This window comes from Pleurodeles waltl, chromosome 9, assembly GCF_031143425.1.
Source record: "Pleurodeles waltl isolate 20211129_DDA chromosome 9, aPleWal1.hap1.20221129, whole genome shotgun sequence".
Lineage (NCBI taxonomy): Eukaryota > Metazoa > Chordata > Amphibia > Caudata > Salamandridae > Pleurodeles > Pleurodeles waltl.
In genome coordinates, this window is record NC_090448.1 from 866,296,260 (window position 1) to 866,317,077 (window position 20,818).

General features: G+C 43.5%; 1 protein-coding gene across 2 annotated transcripts in view; it reads left to right on the top strand.

The window, feature by feature from the left end:
• Positions 1 to 20,818, top strand: part of SPATA7 (spermatogenesis associated 7) — a 408,620-nt gene that overhangs the window by 322,406 nt on the left and 65,396 nt on the right. The gene's annotated exons all lie outside the window — the stretch shown is intronic.

The following is a 20,818-nucleotide window of genomic DNA, read 5'->3' on the forward strand; positions in this document are numbered from 1 at the left end:
TGTTTTGAAAGCATGAATCTGTGTGTCTTGATCTGTCTATCTATCTATCTATCTATGCATACTTACATACATATATATACATACCTAAAATATGTGTGTGTTTGTAGATAGAGCGAAAGAGAGTCACTGTAAAAAAAATTACAGTTGAAAGGTAAGGAATGGGTGTGGCTCAAATAAGTAAAACAATTGAAATTCGCCTTTTATGGTTATCAACCACCGCACTCAACACACTCCATTATTCACATCGTCCACCATGTTGTTAGCGTCGTAGCTTTTTCTGTGTGTGCCGTTTCAAAATTGGTGTTATGAGCTTGGTGAGGGTGGGAGTTATAGTTTGTGTTTAGTGTGTTCATAACCATAACTGGCAATGTTCACTATTTCTAGGGAGGCGTTTAAGCCAGAACCAAAAGTCACCTTTTGTCTGCCATTTTTTCCACAGTGAATCTGCCCTCAACTATATATAAAACACACAGACACACTCTCACACACACATATATTTGCACAAAAAAACTTTTTTTGGGTTTGCTACTAACTTTGGTAAGTCTTTACAAAACTTTCCCAAAAAAAGTTCATCCACCACAGCACCTTTTGAAATTCTGACACTTTGACAAAGTCAATAAGTCTTACGTAAAATAACACCCTTTACATTGTAACATCACATAGTCAGCCCGTGGGAGTTGGGCACAGGGGCTGGTCTGTGGCCATGCCCTGTGCCCAATCCCCATGTTGCCCCAACCCAAGGTTGTGATCTGCAGTGGGTAAAGTGCCAGCCAGCACCACGTTGCACACTGTGTTAGACATCTTGCTTTTAGTAATTCGCTGAAAAAAACTGATGTGTCTTTTAGTGCACAAGTAATATATACTGCTGCATTGACCCAAGTCTACAAGGTTTGGCTTTCCCACCCAGTGCCTGCCTGGGTTCAGTGCACTACTGCTTGAGCCGCAAAGTCCAGGTTAATGTGGCTGACACAACCCCAATGAGCATACCAGGTGGTATGGCGCCTGTGCTTTCTGGGTTACTAACAGTCCTGTAAAGGGGTCAGGGACGAGTGGTAATTCAAACCCAATTTTGTGCTTTAGAAAAGCACACTCAAGCAATGTACTAAGAAAAGACGCTATGGGGGTTATTACAACTTTGGAGGAGGTGTTAATCCGTCCCAAAAGTGACGGTAAAGTGACGGATATACCACCAGCCGTATTACGAGTTCCATAGGATATAATGGACTCGTAATACGGCTGGTGGTATATCCGTCACTTTACCGTCACTTTTGGGACGGATTAACACCTCCTCCAAAGTTGTAATAACCCCCTATAAGTTTTAAACTGTTTATTTCAACAGTCTCATCCTCTTGCTTAGTGCATGAGTAATAGCCCTACAGACTATGATTAAAAGAGCACTCATATATGTTGCTAGCAGCAAGAATAAGATGAAATATTCTAACATAGAGTATTTCTAATACCCTAAAGACTACTTCTCGGTAGATATTTCAAGTAACTAACTTGCGCCCGCGCCATGCACAGTGTTGTCATTAGTTATGTCTGTTCGGTTGTCATCAGTAATGTTATCAACGATGACACAGAACATGTCATGAGTGTTGTGATATGTGAGGTCATAAGCAGTGCATGGTGAGGGTGACATTTATAGTTACTTGAAATAATTATAACTGTTAAATATTAGTTTTTTTTTTTTTCGTTTTTTTTTTAGTTTAAAGGTTACATTTAAAGGGACATTTTCACCTTACTATAACGTCACTTCATCCTTTGTTTTTTTTTCCCAATGAATTCCTGAGGTTTTTTTTAATGGAAAGTAAGATGTCATTACCATACCTAACTATATTGTCACTTTAACCTTTGCTTTTTCCAGTGAATGTCTAGAGATTTTTTGTTGTTGCATACATTAATATTTTATCTCCATACGTGAGGCCAGCCCCCTCAAAAGCCATGCACAGCTTCTCTTGTACCTTGTGTTTTTTTTTTTACATTTTCAGTATACAGGGTCCTAAAATAGAGGCTGTAGCATTTCTCTCCATGTTACGTCCAGCCAATCGGAGCCTGAGATGGCGGGATCCTATCACTCTCTCTGGAGCGAGGCAGTGGAAAAAAAACCCTTAGCCAATCAGATCACTCTTTTAATTAGAAGTTGAATGATTGTGTGACTCTCAGGAGCCTCCAGCGAACCAAACCATCCAGATATACAAAGTTTTTGAACCGTAATTCCTGAAAACCGCTGAAAGTATTTACACAAAAACAGGCTTCTTGGACCAAGATCTAGCTTTCTTCCAATTTTGGTGTAATTCTGTTCAACCGATTTGGCAGTATCAGCACCAAAGTAATCAGCAAACCAAAAAACGCTCTTCATATGCTAACTATAACTACACAGTGGCAATTAAAATGTAGACATGTATTCAATAACTTAGTTATAGTTAGGAAAACATTATTTATTGTTTCAATACAAACCAAACCTACACTGCACAAACATTACAAATTCTAAAGTTATACTTCTACCTTAAATGTATACTTTACTCACCAGCTTCAAATTACTATAATTCGCACACCTCTGAACAGTGTTGTTAGCTCGTTAGCCACACTACAATAACTGTAACTCACACCTTTACAATGCCCTACTTATTATTTTGGTATTACAACACTTCTTCTATGTGAAATGGTAGCTTTCATAACAACAAATAACATCTCAGGTGACATCATTTGTGAGAACACTGCATTGTAAAGGGGTTAATACAGTGTGCAGTTCCTATCCAATGCCAGGGATCACACCTTATGGCCCTACATTGGTGGAAAATGGTTAAAACTAACCAGGAATCCCCTGTAGAAGAATTTTATTTGTGGGGTCCCTGTCAAAGATTAAAAGCCGATAGCCTAATATTTGAGAAAACAATGTTCCTTATATTCTCCTTAAAGGTTGACATGTTTCTTGCCCATGGATGTCAATTCACCAAACTGCCAGGGGTAACAGAAGCGACATTACATGCCCTTTGAACTTCTCCAATGATGTCACAGCAAATGACATCATAAGACATGCGATCCAATGACATCACAGGAAGTGACATCATGTTAACTTTGGGCCCTATGATGTCACAAAAAGTGACATGATACAACGTTTTGAACTGGTTCCAGGTAGCACATCTTTACTTTGGTTGGTCGCACTACACAAAGAGGCTGGAAAATCTCTAGCAGCTGAAAATGAAATACTCTATTAACAACGTTATTCAAATCCTGCTGAAAATGCAGCATGTACACTGTCCGTGTCAGACAGTATCTTCAGATACATAACTGAGATAATGCAGTATGGTTTAAGAACATTTGAAATAGTGTCAAACAATGGAAAATAAGGAGGCCAAGTTGGAGACACCTATATCAAATATGTGTTATATCATGGGAAGATCAATGGGCATGTATTGCTCGATATAAGTGTACTCGCTTACCCCAGGTAAGGAGACATTGCATCTTTTCCGGTTTACCGATAATTTCTTCTACAGATAAAAGTGCACATCATCAGTAGAGTACATGTGTCATTCAATCGTGCTCTTGCTCCACAAAGTAGTGTATTAACTGTATTTTAGACTGTTAAGAAAAGGAGGGCACCGTATAAATTGGAAAAGTGTTGACTTAAGAGTTAAGGCTGACGTACCAGGTAGAAAGACACATGTTACTCACATAGAAGATGATACTGGCTGCCATATTGATACTGCATGAATGACCAAAGGAGAATAGTGGGTATCAAGCAGTACTTTAATGGCTGAAAGTCAAGAGTCTGTTATAATGCTACTGCTTGGCTTCCTTAAAAAAAGACAACACTAAATGGGTAGGAAATTGTTGCCTGCCAGGAAGGAAACAAGAAAGACAAGAGTTCAAATGTCCACAGAGGAAATGTCTGCTGCTATGGGCAGCTGTGGTTCTGATGATGATTGGGCTTGCTGCTATGAAGAAGCTGACACAAGGTTAAGTTGATACTTGACAAGTATGAAGTCAAGAATCGGGCTAATACGGCAGCATAAACAGTTTACATATTCCTATATAGGACACTAGCAGCTATAAAGAAAAGTTGCTGTACTTATGATTGGGGCAGTGTAGAAGAGAAAAAAGCCTTTGGTGGACAGAAGGTTTGCCTTAATTGGCAGGAAATCAAGTTGAGGCTGTAATGCTTAGCAGCATAGTCGATGTTGTTTGCATGTGCCTGAATAGAATTCTAGGTACAGGGACAAGTGGCAGCACCTATGCTACTTGGCCAGCTTGACAAGAAGGAACTGACTGGATGGCAATTTATTGCATGGCTACCAGGAAACACAGGAGAATGACAGTCTGTTGATGAATGGTAAAATCCGTATGTATGTTCATGGACTAGAACTGAATTCTGCTATGAATAACTGCCATGATAATGCTGATTGTCCATTATAATAAGAAACTGAAAAGCTAAAAGGTTGTTGGCTAACACAACATTAAGAGAAAGTGGACAGCACTGCAATGCGTACTGAACAGTGTTTACAAGTAGGCTGCTACAATGAGTAGCTATTGAACAGATGCTTTCTGATGTCTTGATAACGATATAAAATACCATCAAACGGTATGTTGTTGCTTGTATGACCGGGCATCAAAAGTAGGCAAACAGTGCTTAGACTTGCTTTCTTCAACTCCCTACATATACTGAGCTGATGTAGTGAGGCTGCAAAGGGCACTGGATTCTGCGATCATTGCCTGACCTAGTCATGCAGCATGTCTTCAGGGTGAAGAGACACTGCCTGGAGAGCAATTGTCTCTTGTTTGCATGCATTTTTGGCAAGATAGCTCATTGAGTTTACCACCTGCTGCATAAATTGCTGTTCAATCTCGAGTTACAGGTTTAAAGTCCACTGTCTCTCCTCATCCTCTCACCATCCAGAAGTCAATGAAATTATAAACCTTGAGTTGGGTAACAAAAAAACAGAATGACTAGTTCGGCTGTAAGAAGCTGCCTTGCAGTGCATGAATGGTATATAAAACCTGTTATGTACAGAGATGAAGTACGTAATAAATATATTGCAAGCCACCTCAGAGGTACACACAGGGGGCTTAGTTCAACCACTGAGTCGTGGGAATATGAGTCTCATATTTCTACAACTAAAAAAGCAGTGTGCTGCAGTGAGGTGACCAAGGTTCGTGATGGACTGTTTCCATGAGGAACAGGGTCAGGACTGATTTCCATTAGGTGGACCTCAGTCTAGAGATACAGAGGGTTAAAAATAATGCTACTCCAAGCGATTGCTACGGGTTAGAATATTTGAATATTTGCAAGCATTCATCCCATCAACTTTTAGGTGTTTGATTGCCAGTAGTATGCCTGAAAAACTGAAACTAGCTCAGCTTTTCGAGCCTCATGTTTGCGAATTCCAAAAAGTATTAAATTTGCACCCAATCACAGAGTACTATGGGTGTATATTTACTACTGTTTTGATTAATCATTTACTATGAATATATTTAAGATCCTGATGCAAAAAATGAACTTGTTAAAACCTCCTATTGAAAAGAGAGTGGCGAGAAAAGCTGACACATACTGCAGAACCATCTAAGGGCCTCCAGACTAAACAACCAAACCAAATATGCATATGAGGTATGTCACCCCATAAATACCCCTCCTAAAGCTACACCTCTGCCCGTCTCAGTAGGATGCAGTAGTTCTTCCTAAGAACTCATGGCTACTGTCACATACTAAACAAAGGCCTGGAGTCCATGCCTTGGGAACACTTATTATAAATGTATTTTCACTGCACGCACTCTTCCTCATTTCTGCTCAAGAAGCCTTGATGGAAGAGTTGAATTGTCAAATCAATGCATGTAGACAGGGCTTCATGTTTCTAGTCCTTGCCTTTATCTAATCATTTAATCAAAAGACTGACGGCTGCATGTACTAAGCCCAACTCACAAATAGAGGAGGGAGCGCAGGCAAATTAGTAGGGCGAACTAAGCCAAGTTCAAGCCATGAGTCTGCCATGACTCTAAGAGTCCGTGCACGAGCCAAGCCATGAAAACATTTGGTTTGTATATTGTACAACAAATATAATGGGAAAAATGTATTTCTTCAACTTACTGAAGCGTTTCGCGTTTGTACATCACATTATTTAGCTGCGTATCAATCAGTCAATCAATCAGTGGATTTATAAAGCGTGCTACTCACCCATTAGGGTCTCAAGGTGCTGTGGGGAGAGGAAAGCTACTGGTCGAAGAGCCATGTTTTGAGGCGTTTCCTTAATGTCAGGAGGTCCTGGGTCTGGCGAAGGTGGAGCGGTAGGCAGTTCCAGGTTTTGGCGGCGAGATGAGAAAAGGATCTTCCTCTGGCAGTGGTGCGGCAAATGCGAGGGACAGAGACGAGGGCGAGGCTGGCAGAACGAAGATGGCGGGTGGGGGTGTGGAAGGTGAGTCTGTCGTTAAGGTGGGCTGGACCTGTGTTGTGGAGGGCTTTGTGTGCGTGGCTGAGGAGTTTGAAGGTGATCCTCTTTGAGACGGGTAGCCAGTGCAGGTTTCTGAGGTGGGGGGAGATGTGGTAGCAGCGTGGGACGTCCAGGATGAGGCGGGCGGATGCGTTCTAGATTCGTTGCAGCTTTGTTTGGAGTTTGGCCGTAGTTCCTGCATATAGGGCATTTCCGTAGTCCAGTCGGCTGCTGACGAGGGTGTGGGTGACAGTTTTTCCTGGTTTCGACAGGAATCCACTTGAAGATGTTGCGGAGCATGCAGAGAATGTTGTAGCAGGAAGAGGAGATTGCGTTGACCTGCTGAGTCATGCTGAGTGTAGAGTCCAAGATGAATCCTAGGTTGCGTGCTTGGGTGGTGGGCGAAGGTGCGATTCCTAGGGAGGTCGGCCACCAGGAGTCGTTCCATGCTGAGGGTTTGGTGCCGAAGATGAGGATTTCTGTCTTGTCCGTGTTTAACTTGAGGCGGCTTGATTCCATCCAGCCGGCGATAGCGTGAAGTCCGTTGTGGAGGTTGTTCTTTGCAGTTGTAGGGTCTTTTCTGAGGGAGAGGATCAGCTGGGTGTCGTCTGCGTAGGATACTATGTTGATGTGGTGGGTTTGCGCGATGTTGGCGAGTGGGGCCATGTAAACGTTGAAAAGCGTTGGGCTGAGAGAGGAACCCTTGGGGATGCCACAGATGATCTTGGAGGCTTCTGAGAGGAACAGCGGAGAGGTACAAGAGGATGAGTGCTGCGATTTCGCCTTCATCGAGCATGGTCCTGATGTGGTCCGTGGCAGCGATGAGTGCGGTTTCAGTGCTGTGGTTTTTGCAGAATCCGGATTGGGAGGTGTCGAGCGCCAGTCTGTCTTCCAGAAACTGGGATAGTTGGCTGTTTACGATTTTTTCGATGACCTTGCCTGGGAAGGGGAGGAGGGAGATCGGTCGGTAGTTCTTGGGGTCATCTGGGTCCGCCTTGGCTTTCTTCAGCAAGGCGTTGACTTCTGTGTGTTTCCAGCTTTCCGGGAAGGTGGCTGACTCGAAGGAGCTGTTGATGGTGTCGCAGAGGTGGGTAGCAATGGTGTTGCTAGCTTTATTGAAGATTTGGTGTGGGCAGGGGTCCGATGGTGATCCGGAATGGATGGAGGCCATGGTGTTGGCAGTGTCTTCTTTGTTGACTAGGGTCCAGGTGTGGAGGAGGTTGGCATCGCTCTGGGTGTTGGGTTCGTGGGTGTCTGTGGTCTGCTGGTGGTTCTGGGGTTTGAAGCTGTTGTGGATTTCTTCTATCTTTCGGCGGAAATGGGTGGCGAGGGAGTTGCAGAACTCCTGCGATGGCGGGGGTTCATTGGAGCAGGTCTTTGGGTTGGAGAGCTTTTTGATGCCGAAGAGCTCTTTACTGTTGTGCACGCTGGTGTCTATGCAGCTTTTGAAGTGGGTCCTTTTGGTGGTGCCGATCAGCTGGTGATGATTGCGGATGGCATCCTTGAGTGCGGTGTGGTTGGATTCGGTAGGTTCAAGGCGCCAGATTTTCTCCATTCTGCGTCAATTCCGTTTGGATTCCTTTAGGTCTGCAGTGAACCAGCTGGCCCTGGTGCTGTGGAGGGTGTTAGAGGGCCTTTTGAGCGGCGTGAGGGTGTTGGCGCAGTCTTCAATCCATCGATGCAGGTTGGTGGCGGCTGTGTCGGGATCTGGGGTCCTAGAGGGTGGGGTCTGGGCGAGGGTGGAGGTCAGTTGTTCTGTTGAGATTTTGCTCCAGTTGCGTCGGGGGGGTTGTGTGTGGTGGTGGCAGGTGACTGGTTTCTGGTAGGAGAAGTAAATGCAGCGGTGGTCTGTCCAGCTGAGTTCCGTGGTGTGGCTGAAGGAAACGTGGCTGCTGGCTGAGAAGATGGGGTCGAGTGTGTGGCCTTAGGTGTGGGTGGGCGATGTGACGAGTTGTTTGAGGCCGAGGTTGGCGAGGTTGTACACCAGGTTGGTGGTGTTGATGTCGATGTTTTCAAGGTGGAAGTTCAGATCGCTGAGGTGGATGTAGTCTGTTGAGATGAGGGCCTGGGCGCTGACGATGTCAGCGATGGCGTCGCAGAATTAGGATCGGGGGCCCGGGGGTCTGTAGATCAGTGTTCCTTTGAGGGTGGTGTTGGCGTTGCCGTGGATGTTGAAGTGGAGGTGCTCGGCGAGGTTTAGGGTGTCGGGGTGCTGCTCGAGACTTTGGTGCTTTTGTGGACTATGGCGATTCCTCCTCCTAGCGTTCAGGGATGGCAATGGCTATGTTGGGTTCCGAGGCCGAGTTTGTCCAGGTTTCGGTGAGGAAGGCGATGTCCGGTGAAGTTGAGGTCAGTAGGTCCCAGAGTTCAATTGCGTGTTTGTGGACGGAGCGGGTGTTGAGTAGAATGCAGCTGAGGTGGTTGTCGGCAGGTGTGTTGTGGTGCTTCAGGGTGCAGGTGAAGTGGCAGGCTTGGCAGGAGAAGGGCCCCTTAATGTACTTCGGGGTGGCCTGGAAGCAGGTGGAGCAGCGTCCTGGATTGAGGGCGTGGAGGTCTCTGGCAGTGTAACGGCATCTGGTGGTATGGGGGTCCCGCGGGCCAGGTGGACTGGTGCTGGGTGCGGTCAAGGCGCAGACGGGCTTGCCTCTGGTGCGCCTCCGGCGCGCCAGCGGCGCAGTCGCACAGCGACCGCCATTAAGAAGGGGAGGTGGGAGGGAGGAGCAGCTGGGAGGCGGAAGGGGTAGGCGAAAGGGGGCTCGAGGGGGGCGGGGACGCAGCGGCAAAAGCAGAGGGAAGGCAGAGGATCGGCTCAAGGAGAGCCGGCAAAGGAGCGCACAAGGGGCAAAAAGGCACAGAAAACGCTAAAAGCAGTGAAAACAAGGCACAATAAGAATAATAAAACAGGCACAATAAAACAATAGGCACAAGTCTAGGAACGCTTACCAGCAGCCCACTAGACACCAGGGATGAGGCACAGGCGGGTGCCTGTGGGTTGTGGAGGGCACCGAACACGCAGCAGTAGCGTGGGCGGGGGTCGGGGACACGGCACAGCTAAGTGGTGCTGCGCGCGTGGGGGAGCGAGCTCCGGACCGAAAACAGGTCATAGGTCACTCATGTGACGCGCAGCGACTGCCATTAAGAAGGGGAGGTGGGAGGGAGGAGCAGCTGGGAGGACGGATTGGAAGGCGAAAGGGGGCTCGAGGGGGCGGGGCCGCAGGGATGCAGCGGCAAAGGCAGAGGATCGGCTCAAGGAGAACCGGCAAAGGAGTGCACAAGGGGCAAAAAGGCACAGAAAACGCTAAAAACAGTGAAAACAAGGCACAATAAGAACAATAAAACAGGCACAATAAAACAATAGGCACAAGTCTTGGAAAACTTACCAGCAGCCCACTAGACACCAGGGATGAGGCGCAGGCGGGTGCCTGCGGATGGTGGAGGACCTCGAACACGCAGCAGCAGCGAGGGCAGGGGTCAGGGACACGGCAGGTGGTGCTGCGCGCGTGGGGGAGCGACCTCCGGTCCGAAGTAGATGAACACTTATTAAAACTGATAGCTTTTAGAAGAATTAATGACTTGCTCCTCCCAACGCCAGTGCCATTAGTGAACTAAGCGGCACGTCAATACTCATGTAAACCCTAAACAGGGCCTAGATTCTTATTATAGATGGAGCAACATTACATTCTAATAAATCAAATGTAAGAGCTGCTTGTATAGCACACATCCTGAACTCAGGTATTTAAAAGTGTGGTAATGTGACACTAAAGAAAAAGGAGGCTTTGTGAAATAAAATAGCTGCCTAGCATCATACAATTCGGGCAAGCAGGAACGCCGGTATTGACTTGAGGTTATCTGTTTTCACATTTTGAAACTTAGCCAGAGTGTTTCAGTGATACTCGTTTTCCCCTGTACATCACTTTGCTCTGCAGTCTCTCACTCTCTTTGACACTTGCAACCTTTTTCTCCTTACTTCTAAAAATCCTTCATCTGCATAACTCAAATGTCATCTTTTTCCTCTTCAGAACCATCTTTTCACCTACTTTCATCTTTTCCACTTCACCATCCTTCATGCCCCCAACCCACTTAGTCACACTGTCTTCTCCTTTCCTTTGATGCTGTCCATATTTATAGAGCTGTGTACTTTCTTTACACACTTACAGTTGGCACATTTATGACAATCGCTCTCTGAAATCTGCAGAGAGGCCAATGGTTGGATATGCATGTTGTCTCGACATCCTTAGATCCACTGACAGCTGTTGTGACAAACTCATGTGTCTTTCATCGTCTGCTCCAAAGCTCTCACCATATACCTGGAGAAAACTTAGTTTAAATTGTGCACTGTATAAAAAGGCATATGTTGAATGAAAAAACTACAGAAACAAAGCAGTGGGGAAAAAGCAAATACATTTAGGAAATGCGAGGTGAAGGAAAACGTGATACATGAACAGGAACAGTATCTCTGACATTAATTAGCTTAAAGGTTGTTATAGTCACTATTTAGAAGTCAAACACTATTCGAGCCAGTGATGTTAAAGATATGAATATAGGGCCTCATAAGGGCCCATCGGAAAGCTGTCCTGCTTAAATGCTGGCTAACAGGAACCAGGGACTGTATGAGGAGATGCCATACAGCACTCATCATTCTTACTTTCACTCCTTGGCTTCACACACTGTGTGTAATATGATCTCTGATTCTGAGCAGAGGCAGGTAAGGATTTAGGTGAAAGGGGCTGTTTTTTGTTTGTATTCTTGAACATTCCTTTTAAAAGCAACATAGTAACGCTTCCTAAAAATTAAGGAATTCTGTATTTCAGCACTAATTAAATAATTTTACATTTTCCTTTCTAACACTCATGTCTTGCTCTTGGACTGCAGAGCTGACCTGAGCATCAGTGGCCTGGCCCCATCAGGTCTAATTGCACATTCTACACCACTTGCCCATTGTACACTTCTGCAAATGTCATGAAATCTCAAAGTTTTAGGAAGTGCCCCCTTGACTGAACTCCGAAATTAAGAGGTAAGAGGCCATATCGTGCAATTTGATGTCTGTAATTTGCAACCTGTGCATGTATCCCATGCTCATGTAAAAATCGTGAGCATTAAATCTGTATTTACTGAGAGCTTGACTTTATAGGAACTTCTTACAGCTGTATGCTGAAGTGCATGAGACTGGGATTCAACTTTATTGTGAAGCGGAGGCAGCCTACCTGTGTGCATACTAGTAGCACGACGCTGACCTCCGAGGAATCATGGACACTCCTTCAAAGTCAGGGTGGGACACACATGCCACGTCATGGTCGTGACTGTGCTCCAGATTTAATAGTGTGCAAATCATAAATGCAGGTCTTAGGGCTACAGCATGAGGCCCCTTCCTCCTCGGCAGCCGTATTTAAAGCGAACATCGAGCTGAAGCTGCTCCGATGTCCACCACGCCCAGGCACACCTTTGGGTGGGTGAGGGCTCTTGCTCCGCTAAATATACACTTTTTCTGACCATACGGTGTGATCGCTGGCATTGGATAGGAATTGCATACTGTATTATGGCATTTAAAAAAAATTAAAAGAAAGGTGTAAAAAAAAAACATTCCAGTGTGAGTTGTGCAGCTATACTTGTCCCAGGCGGTCTAACCTTGATCGACACATGAAATGGCACACTGATGAAAGACCGCACAAGTGTCATTTATGTGGTAGGGCTTTCAGAACAGTCACACTCCTGCGGAATCACTTAAACACACACACAGGTAAAGTATTCATAGAAGAAATAAATATTTCATTTAAGTCTAAACTTTATTTAAAATACAACAAACATGCTGGGACACACTGCGTCAGTTTTGAAGTGTTTTGCAATGATATAATACTTAATAGTCACTGTCAAGGGTGTGGAGTTTTTATAAAATATCTACTTGTCCAAGAGATGCGATACTTTAGAAATCTACTTGCTTTTTATAAAAATCCAGTGTCATATTTGTTGTCATGCAGTGAGGTGACAAGTTTTTGCAGTATTCGTTATATATCAAAGCTGTAATAGCACTCTTTTATGTGAGAGTATGAACTCTAGCAAAGATCGATTATGCCACATTTCCGATTTTAACAGGCTTGGAACATATCAGAGTTATATTTATTTATGTAAAATCTTTGACTAATTACCAGCCATATTTATGAATGGGCTCGATTTAGTGCAACTTTTTATTTTTTTGTTACAGTGGGACTCTGAATAAGCATCCGAAAAGCGCTTTGACGCCTCATCAGGGGTAGTAAGCACTATATAAATACTATTACAATTACAGAAACTGAGAAGCTCTTGAACAAAGCTTGACTGATCTGATTGTCGTAACTTGAGCAATAGATACAGCCTATAATTTTCGAGAGGCATTCTAAGTTGCCACTTCTCAGTTAATATCAGTGAATGTGGCACTAAAAGGCTACCAAATCAGACTTGACTCTTACAGAATTGGCATGTTTTAGCCTAAACTCGTAACAAACTAGCTAGTAAGCAGTATGTTCATCGAAACTTCTTTGCCAGGAATGTGCACAGTGGGTGATGGAGAACCATTATGGCACTCCCAAGAAATGTGCCTGTTCGAGGGTAAAACGTGAGAGCCCTTCTCACCAAGCAATATAGATCAGGGGTGTGTAAAAAAAAAAAAAGACTGAAAGAACAATTTTCCTTGATAATGTGAAAATGTTATGAAGCCTAATGCAAAAATAAAGAAATGTAACCCTTTGTAAATTGTACAAAGCCCACTAGCAGACATCTATAGCCAAGTACCAAATCTTTTCTCCGAAGTATCCCAATGAGACATGTCAGAGCTGAGATGGACTTTGAATAGGTAAACCCTATGGGTGACCAGCACCTCTGGTAAATACAAATATACCTGTCCATGATTCTGTTGAGCCCTACCAATTAACTCATAAATTAACGTGGCCTCTCTCTCTCTCGTGGATCCAGAGTTTTGACTTGGAACAACGTTAGGGGGGTCAAGAACCTGGGGAGCCTCTTTCACTGTATTCACTGTGTTGGATATTTCATTATATACTTTTTAAAACCACTTTTATTGTTTTTCTCATATAACATTAGACAATAAATATGTAACATTTCAGTTGTTATAGACAGAAAAAACAATCTGATATGTGTGAAGCATCAACCCCATCTCTGGAGCACATGGCATGTTTCCAAAATCCAGCAGGGGAAACACATATTTAGTATCATCATCCAGAATCTAGTTCCCTCTGTGTTGGTGGTAGATGCAGTGTTTAACTACATTTGCATGGTTATTTAACATTGGAACTAGTTCAGTCCATTTTATGTATCCTAGCTGCCATATATCTTAGCAAACCTCCTGGAGCATCAGCAATTAGTAAAGAGCACCTTCTCGGCAGGCTTGCATCAACAGTCCATGTTGGAAAACCACATATCAAATCTCGGCAGCAGTACATTTCCTGGCTTGCTTGAGTTGAAAATGTTTCTGCCTCTAAAGTAGCTTTGGTTAATCCTCACATAATCAAACCTGACCTGGATCCACCGAGCCCTCCTTTCTTCATTGTCATTTCACTGCTTTCTTCAATTACTAAGTTTCTAGGCTCTTCTCTGGCATTACATTCCGGAATTACCAGGAGCCAAACTATCTTGCAAGTAGCATTCAGACTGGCTTTGTCACAAATGTTTTGCTGCTTGCCAGCCTGTTCAACTGGATGGTCATCCTCTGGGGGCCCATATTTTGCCCTCGTGAGGAAGGAAAATGCCATAAACCGACTGGCTCATGAACTGGAACGTAGTGGGATCTCCGTGTAAACCATACTTTCAGATTGCCGCAGAGGCCTTATTCTTCTTCTGCCAGCTGAAACGTCTTCATTGCCCTATGCCTTGTCTAGCTTGTTAGGTTGTTCCTTATCTGTAGCTGCCCTTGCAGGGTTCAAGACCAGACTATGGTAAATCCGCTTTATTTAGGTCTCCAGAAAATATTTGATTTGTTGTCTTAGGTAGCCCAGAATGCTGCGATGTTTCTCATCACAAGGGAACATAAATTTGATTCCCCCTGCTTCCTTTAGAGTTCACTCCCCTTGTTCCCAAACCGTTTTCCCTTAGATGACCTTTAGGTCCCTCTCTGTGATTCAGCAGAACCTCAATCCCTCCAGTTTTTTAAATATAACCTTCAGATATATACCAACCCATGCATGATCTATATGTATCTGATTTAAGCTGCAACATGTTGGTGTCTCTACATTCTCGGTGCTGGTTCAGAGTCTCCAGAATATGTTCCCACTGCCCCATATCCTATCCATCTTCTCATTTGGAGACTTCTTGAAATGCAGCTATTTTCTTACTGTTATCAGGTGCGATAGCAGTTAGTCTTGGTATGGAATCCCCATGAAACCTTTGAGTGTAGGCCAAACTTAACCTATCCAAGCCATATTGCACATTTGAAAAGTGAAGGAATTAAATTTAATTTCCTATTAATTATGTAGACATTTACCATAGTGTTAAATCTAACGCTCTAGGCATTCCCCTAGTCAAAATACCATTTGTTTCATTCCTTTTCGCGCAATGCGAATTAAATTGTGAATTTGTGTGGCCATTTATTTATTTACATAATGCTAAATGTCTCTGAAATTACCTTAGCATCAGGTGAACAACTTCCAACAACGAGCACCCTGATCTGTCAAACAACAAGTCTTGCGACAGCCTTGCGGCTAGAAGTGGCTTGTGAAGGAAGGTAGAAGCAACATAGGGACTTGTGGGTGTGGGTGGTCATGAGTGTTCACCCAAAATGTTCCCTGACCTACCTGTTACAGACATCTCAAGAGTCCGGAAGAAGGGCACTGTGAGTACCAGCATCTGAATAATGAAAGCTGTATGTGTGTGGCGCTTTGCATTTCCTTCAGAGTGACTAGTGCTTAAACAGAGCTACACTTACCCAGAAGACTTGTTTGTGAAACGTTTAGCTAGCGCTACGAAAATCTGGACTTATTATATGGCAGCAGGCAGCCCCCACACACACACCCACAACTATACAGGCGGTGTATTAACCACACCAGAATGCAGGATTCACCTGTCAAAGGCGCCCTACTAAGCACAAGAATGTTATTTCAGAAAGACTGATTTGTGTTGAGTATGGGTGTTTGAAACTCGTTATCTGCATGGGTAAAGTCCCCTCGTTTGTTTAGCCCTTCCCCACCAAGCAATAGTATGTGAATGTTTTAGGGCATTCATACATGGTTTTCGTGCATTTCTTTTTGGCGCCCTAAAGAACCTATTTACTAATAGTTCATGCAACACAACGGAGCGTAGCCAGACAAGTTGCAGCACTGCGTTGCGTGGATGGGAGAGAGCGGAACAGTGCCGTATGTTCCAAGAGATGGGTCTGTTCAGCTCCCTCTGTGCGCCAACGCACTTGTGGCTGCCAAGCTCCAATGCAGGCACCCTTCCTTGCACCATTGAGCAAGGGTGGCTGCGTTAAGGGCAGGATTGTTTCTGTGCAAGAAGGTATGCCTTTCTTCACGAAAACAGTCCCTGGAGGCATATTGCTCTTTCTGTGTGTGCTGCCAACAGCAATGGGTGGATGTAAGCTCCACCCGTGCAATGCGTACCAGACTCAAAGTAACGCAAGGCAGTGCTGTGCACTGTTACTTTGTATTTACTTACCACGCAAAGCCACACAAACTGACTTTTTGTAGCTTAGTAAATGCTAAAATACATTTTGGGTCGGGACCTCGCCACAAACTGACAAACCTAGATGCGAAATCTTAATAAATCTGGACCATAATCTTCCTGCTTTCTTTTCACCCAAAGCTGCAACAAAAATAAACTTCTGATGTGAACAGCCATGCTAGGGCGGTAACAGGTGATCTAACCTTACAGGCCAACTCAGCTCTGTTTTTAAATTATAGTATCACATTGTAGTTCCTGGCAATGGGGAAGGGAGAAGTAAAGCTTTATTTAGCATTCACTTTTAAAAACTTTGTGTATAAATAAAACATTTTGCATTCGTAGTCGAGAAGATCATTATAACAGTTCTAATTGCAGAGCAGCATTTAAATAGAAGGCTAAATGTCGTATGGGTGTGTTGATGTGTTTGTTCTTCTGTCAGTGGGATTATTATCTGGTGGGCCTGCCGCTCAAAATATGGATAAATATCCACCCACATAAATGTTTTTGTTAAAGACAAAGCACACTACATTCAACTATTATTTACTCAGTCTGTTTTTGCCATAATAGGGATTACACTGAGAATAGCTCAAGTTAACATGTTCTTGGAGAGAGGAAAAGGCAGCCTGCTGGCTTCCAGGAACATGTAGAAAATGTATCCGACCACAACAGTTCCCCAGTGAAAAGTGGAATCCCTGGACCGTGCACATACGGTGTAATAAACCAGAGTATCAGATGTTTATTGCACACAAATGATGCTAAACCGCAAGCGGTATTAATATCGCCAGTGATGCTCTGGAAACATGAGTAAAGTGTGCTGTATTCCTAAACGACAAGCCAGTATCTGATGCTGATCTGGAACGTTTGTCCACATTTTGGAACCCCCCTTAAGACTTGATGCAGTATGTTCCTGGGAGGAGTATGACTTACAAAATGGAGCACAGGTGAAACATCCTCTATTCATTGTCTAAGGGATGGTGCTGTTTCTGGCTCCTGGCTCTAAAAAAAATGTAGTCTCAGTTACACAGATTAAAGTAACTACGTAAGGCACTGAAAATATGTTTGAGGTCACAAAATAGTACTGTGCTTAGTAGGTTCATGGCCAAATCAGTGAACATGCTTGCCCCCTTGGTCTGCTCAGCTTTCATTTCCTCTGTTCTGTCCTCTAACTTAAGGAATTGGATGTACCTGACCACAGCGTGTGTGCAGTTTTTGTTTTTTGTTATTATTGCTTTCTTTGTGGTTTCATAATATGAAAAACTATAGCTTCATGTTTGGTTCACTACGGAAAGATTTAGAAGAGCTCTGCAAAACCTAAGGAGATGGGAGGGGACAAAGTGGAAGACTGAACCTATATGTTTGGGAAACAATGCTTTGAAGAACTAATGGAAACCCCTGTCAAAATATGCGTTGACCATCTATAGTTAATCATGTATAATACATGGATAACCATACCTTGCCTGTGGCCACAAAAGCAGGTAAGGCACCCCAGAGCAAAAGCCCATGAATTCAGCACATACATGGCACCCCCAACCAAGAGATCAACAAGAATCCCCACTAAGGCCGGCTGTAGACTGGTAACTGATTGGTACCCACTGGAGTAAAAGTTAGAAATACTCTATAAATACCGTTTAGTAGAGGGAATCTAAACAGTGTGACCCACATTTTTGATGGCATTCTCATGAAATTGGAGTGTATTTCAAGAAAGCATTTCTCCAGGGCTTTCAATAATAAACCCTTACACCAGGCCAAGTAGAGCCTTGAGCAATCGGGATCTCTGGTCCAGGGAAGATAAGCAGAAAATAAAGAGCAAACATGATCAGTCAGCAGCCGATGGCTATCATGTACCATACTTACAAAGGCAGTCCCAGCAATAACATTACCTTAAACAGATTCCCAAGCCTCAAAACAACCTGTTCCATTGCCACCTAAAACAAACAGTGAATATTTCTCTAACTGAACCAAGTATATTTCCCAACTCAATTCAAGTTCCTTTCTTGTCCAGCATGTTTGTATAATGTTTGACAACTGGACAAAGATTATGATTGTGTCATGAGCGTAAAGGTTTCAAAGTAAAGCGTCAACCCACAATCCGTACCTTAAGACTGGTATACAACCCTGAGCAAGAAACTAACAGTCAGGGAGATAGCACCCAAGAACAGCATTAACAAATGGGGAAAAACACAGATACAGAAGATGTGCACTGCCTTTGGAAAAAGACACAACTGGAACAGAAATGAGGGTCCTCGCTGATGAAAAAGTGGGTCGGCACTCATACAGGAAACAGGCAGCAGCTTTGTTTTTATTATTTTTATTATTACCTAGGATCAGCAGGTAATTAAAAAAAATATGAATATCTGAAGCTCCAGAATATGCATCTTTAACAGCTTATTGAGTATATTTGTTACATATTACATATCTGCTTTTTATAGATCTTCAATGGAAAAGTATGCTCAGGCTGGTTACACTGGAGGTCTAATTATCAGGGCATAAATAACCTTTGCTATAATAGCCATCCCTTTTGTTGTAGTTTATAAATAACATTTTCTTACGTTTTCCATCCTTTTTTTTTTATAATTCTGAGAAAAGATTGGGCCTCCATGACTTCATTTAAAATGTAGTATTAACCTTGGCATAATACTTAAGCAGGATTGTTGCACTATCTGGCCCTTTACTCCTGAACCTTCGGCAATCAAAAATCTGATCTCCTTGCCACATTGGGCAGTTTCATAGGACATGTCTGATAATACACATATTTTATGCTTGCGGTAGTTTTAAATAATTGATTTGATCTGGCTTTAATCAGAGCCTCCTCGTTAATATGATAATCTGATAAGGAGGCCAGGATCATACAATAATGTAAGCGGGGCTTGCGTTTGGGCTAGGAACCAATTTATGGGTCTCATAGATTCGATCGTTTAGTACTGCCTCCCCTTATAATGTTCACTTTTTTGTACCTTCTGCATCCTCAGGAATTTCCAGGAACCTCAAATCCAAATAGAGAGATCTGTTCACAAGGCGTTTGTTTTTCTGATTATCAGGACACTTTCATTCTTCCTATGTTGGAGCTCAAACATGTCTTTCACCACACCTATTCTCTTCCAAGCTTCCGTTAGGCAGGTTGGAAAAGTTGCTAACTTAAAATCAGCTTTGTCCAATGTAGTCTGTATCTGCTTTCCCTGCTATCTATGTTTTTTTCTCGAACAATGTAGATTTTCCTAGTAATTTATGACGGAAAGTCTTAATTTTATTAAAGACACGGAGGCGAATATTATGTGCTCTTTTCTTACTTTAATTTAAACAGCAGCAGTCAAGAAACTACAACTCCCATGAGGGTTAGCTAATGTCTAACCAATGGGAGCAAAACAATAACCAGAACTGGCCCAATAAGAAGGGGCCATAAACCATAGAGTGCACCCTTGACTGCTAGCAGCCCTCTTTTCTTGAACGAGCAAGTCAAATAGAGTCATGGAACAAAGGATAAATAAGTCCAACAATTGCCAGAGATAAAGAAACGGAACACAAGTCTTGAACCACAGCGATGAGCCGAGAGGGCGATGGTTGAGGAAACTGATCCTGGACAGGTTGCGATGACGCCTCCAGAGATCTCTTCTTGAGGATGGAACTGATTGAGCTAGCGGCGTTACCCGGAAGCTGGAGGCAGTGCTGGAGTCGCTGGGAGGGAAAGAAAAAGTACATATTATTAGAAGTACTGTGGTGGGATAATATTCACCTCCGTGTCTTTAATAAAATTAAGACTTTCCGTCATAAATTACTAGGAAAATCTACATTTTATGACAAGACCGGAGGCTCTATTATGCACGTTTAAAGCTGGTCAATAACTAAAGAAGAAGCAGTTCTAACAGATTTACAATAGAAGGTTTTAAAAACATTATCGTTTGACCAGTCTGCCGACCTGAGAATGTCCTCTAAACTGGACCCAATAGCGAAAGCTTTTGAGGCCATAGCCCCCCTGGAGGAATGTGCTCCAAAAACTGAAATATCTATTCCCGCTAGGGACATAATCAATTTAATCCAGCGGGCCAAAGTTGCCGAAGTCACTGGATTGTGGGGTTTTCGAAAAGAAATCAATAATGGATTGGAAGAGGACGTTCTCAGGTTAACGGTTCTTTTTTCATTTTCCTTTAAACAAAGACCTACACATAACTTTGGTTTGTCCGGAAAGGGTAGAAAACGGAATGTAAGTTAGTTTGGTGCGTTTAGAAATGTGAAATAGGACCCCTGAAGGTAAGAATTGTCGGGCAGAGACATCTAGGGACCTAACGTCCGAAGTTCTTTTTATAGAAATTAAGCATAGCAACATGGCAAGTTTAGCAGAAAGCATTTTGAGGGAAAGGCTTGGGTTATCTGGCCAGGAGAGGAAAAGATTTAAAACCAGAGAGACATCCCAGATATGTGAATACTTGGCAGAAGAGGGTTTGGAGAGCTTGACTCCTTTCAGGAGACGACAGATTAAAGGATGAGACCCAATAGGGTTGCCGTCAATATTTGAGTGGTTCATGGAAATAGCCGATCTGTAAAGATTTATTGTGCGGTATGACTTACCTAAGCCCGCCTGGGCGGCTAGGAAATTAATAATAAGACTTAGATCCGCTGAAAAGGGATTGGAACACTTTCCCAGACACCAGCTTGACCAAAGAGCCCAAGCTGATTTATAGGCTCGTCTCGTGCCGGGAGCCCATGCGTTATTGATGAACTCTGAAGCTTCTGCCGAAATAGTATGGGTCTGTTGG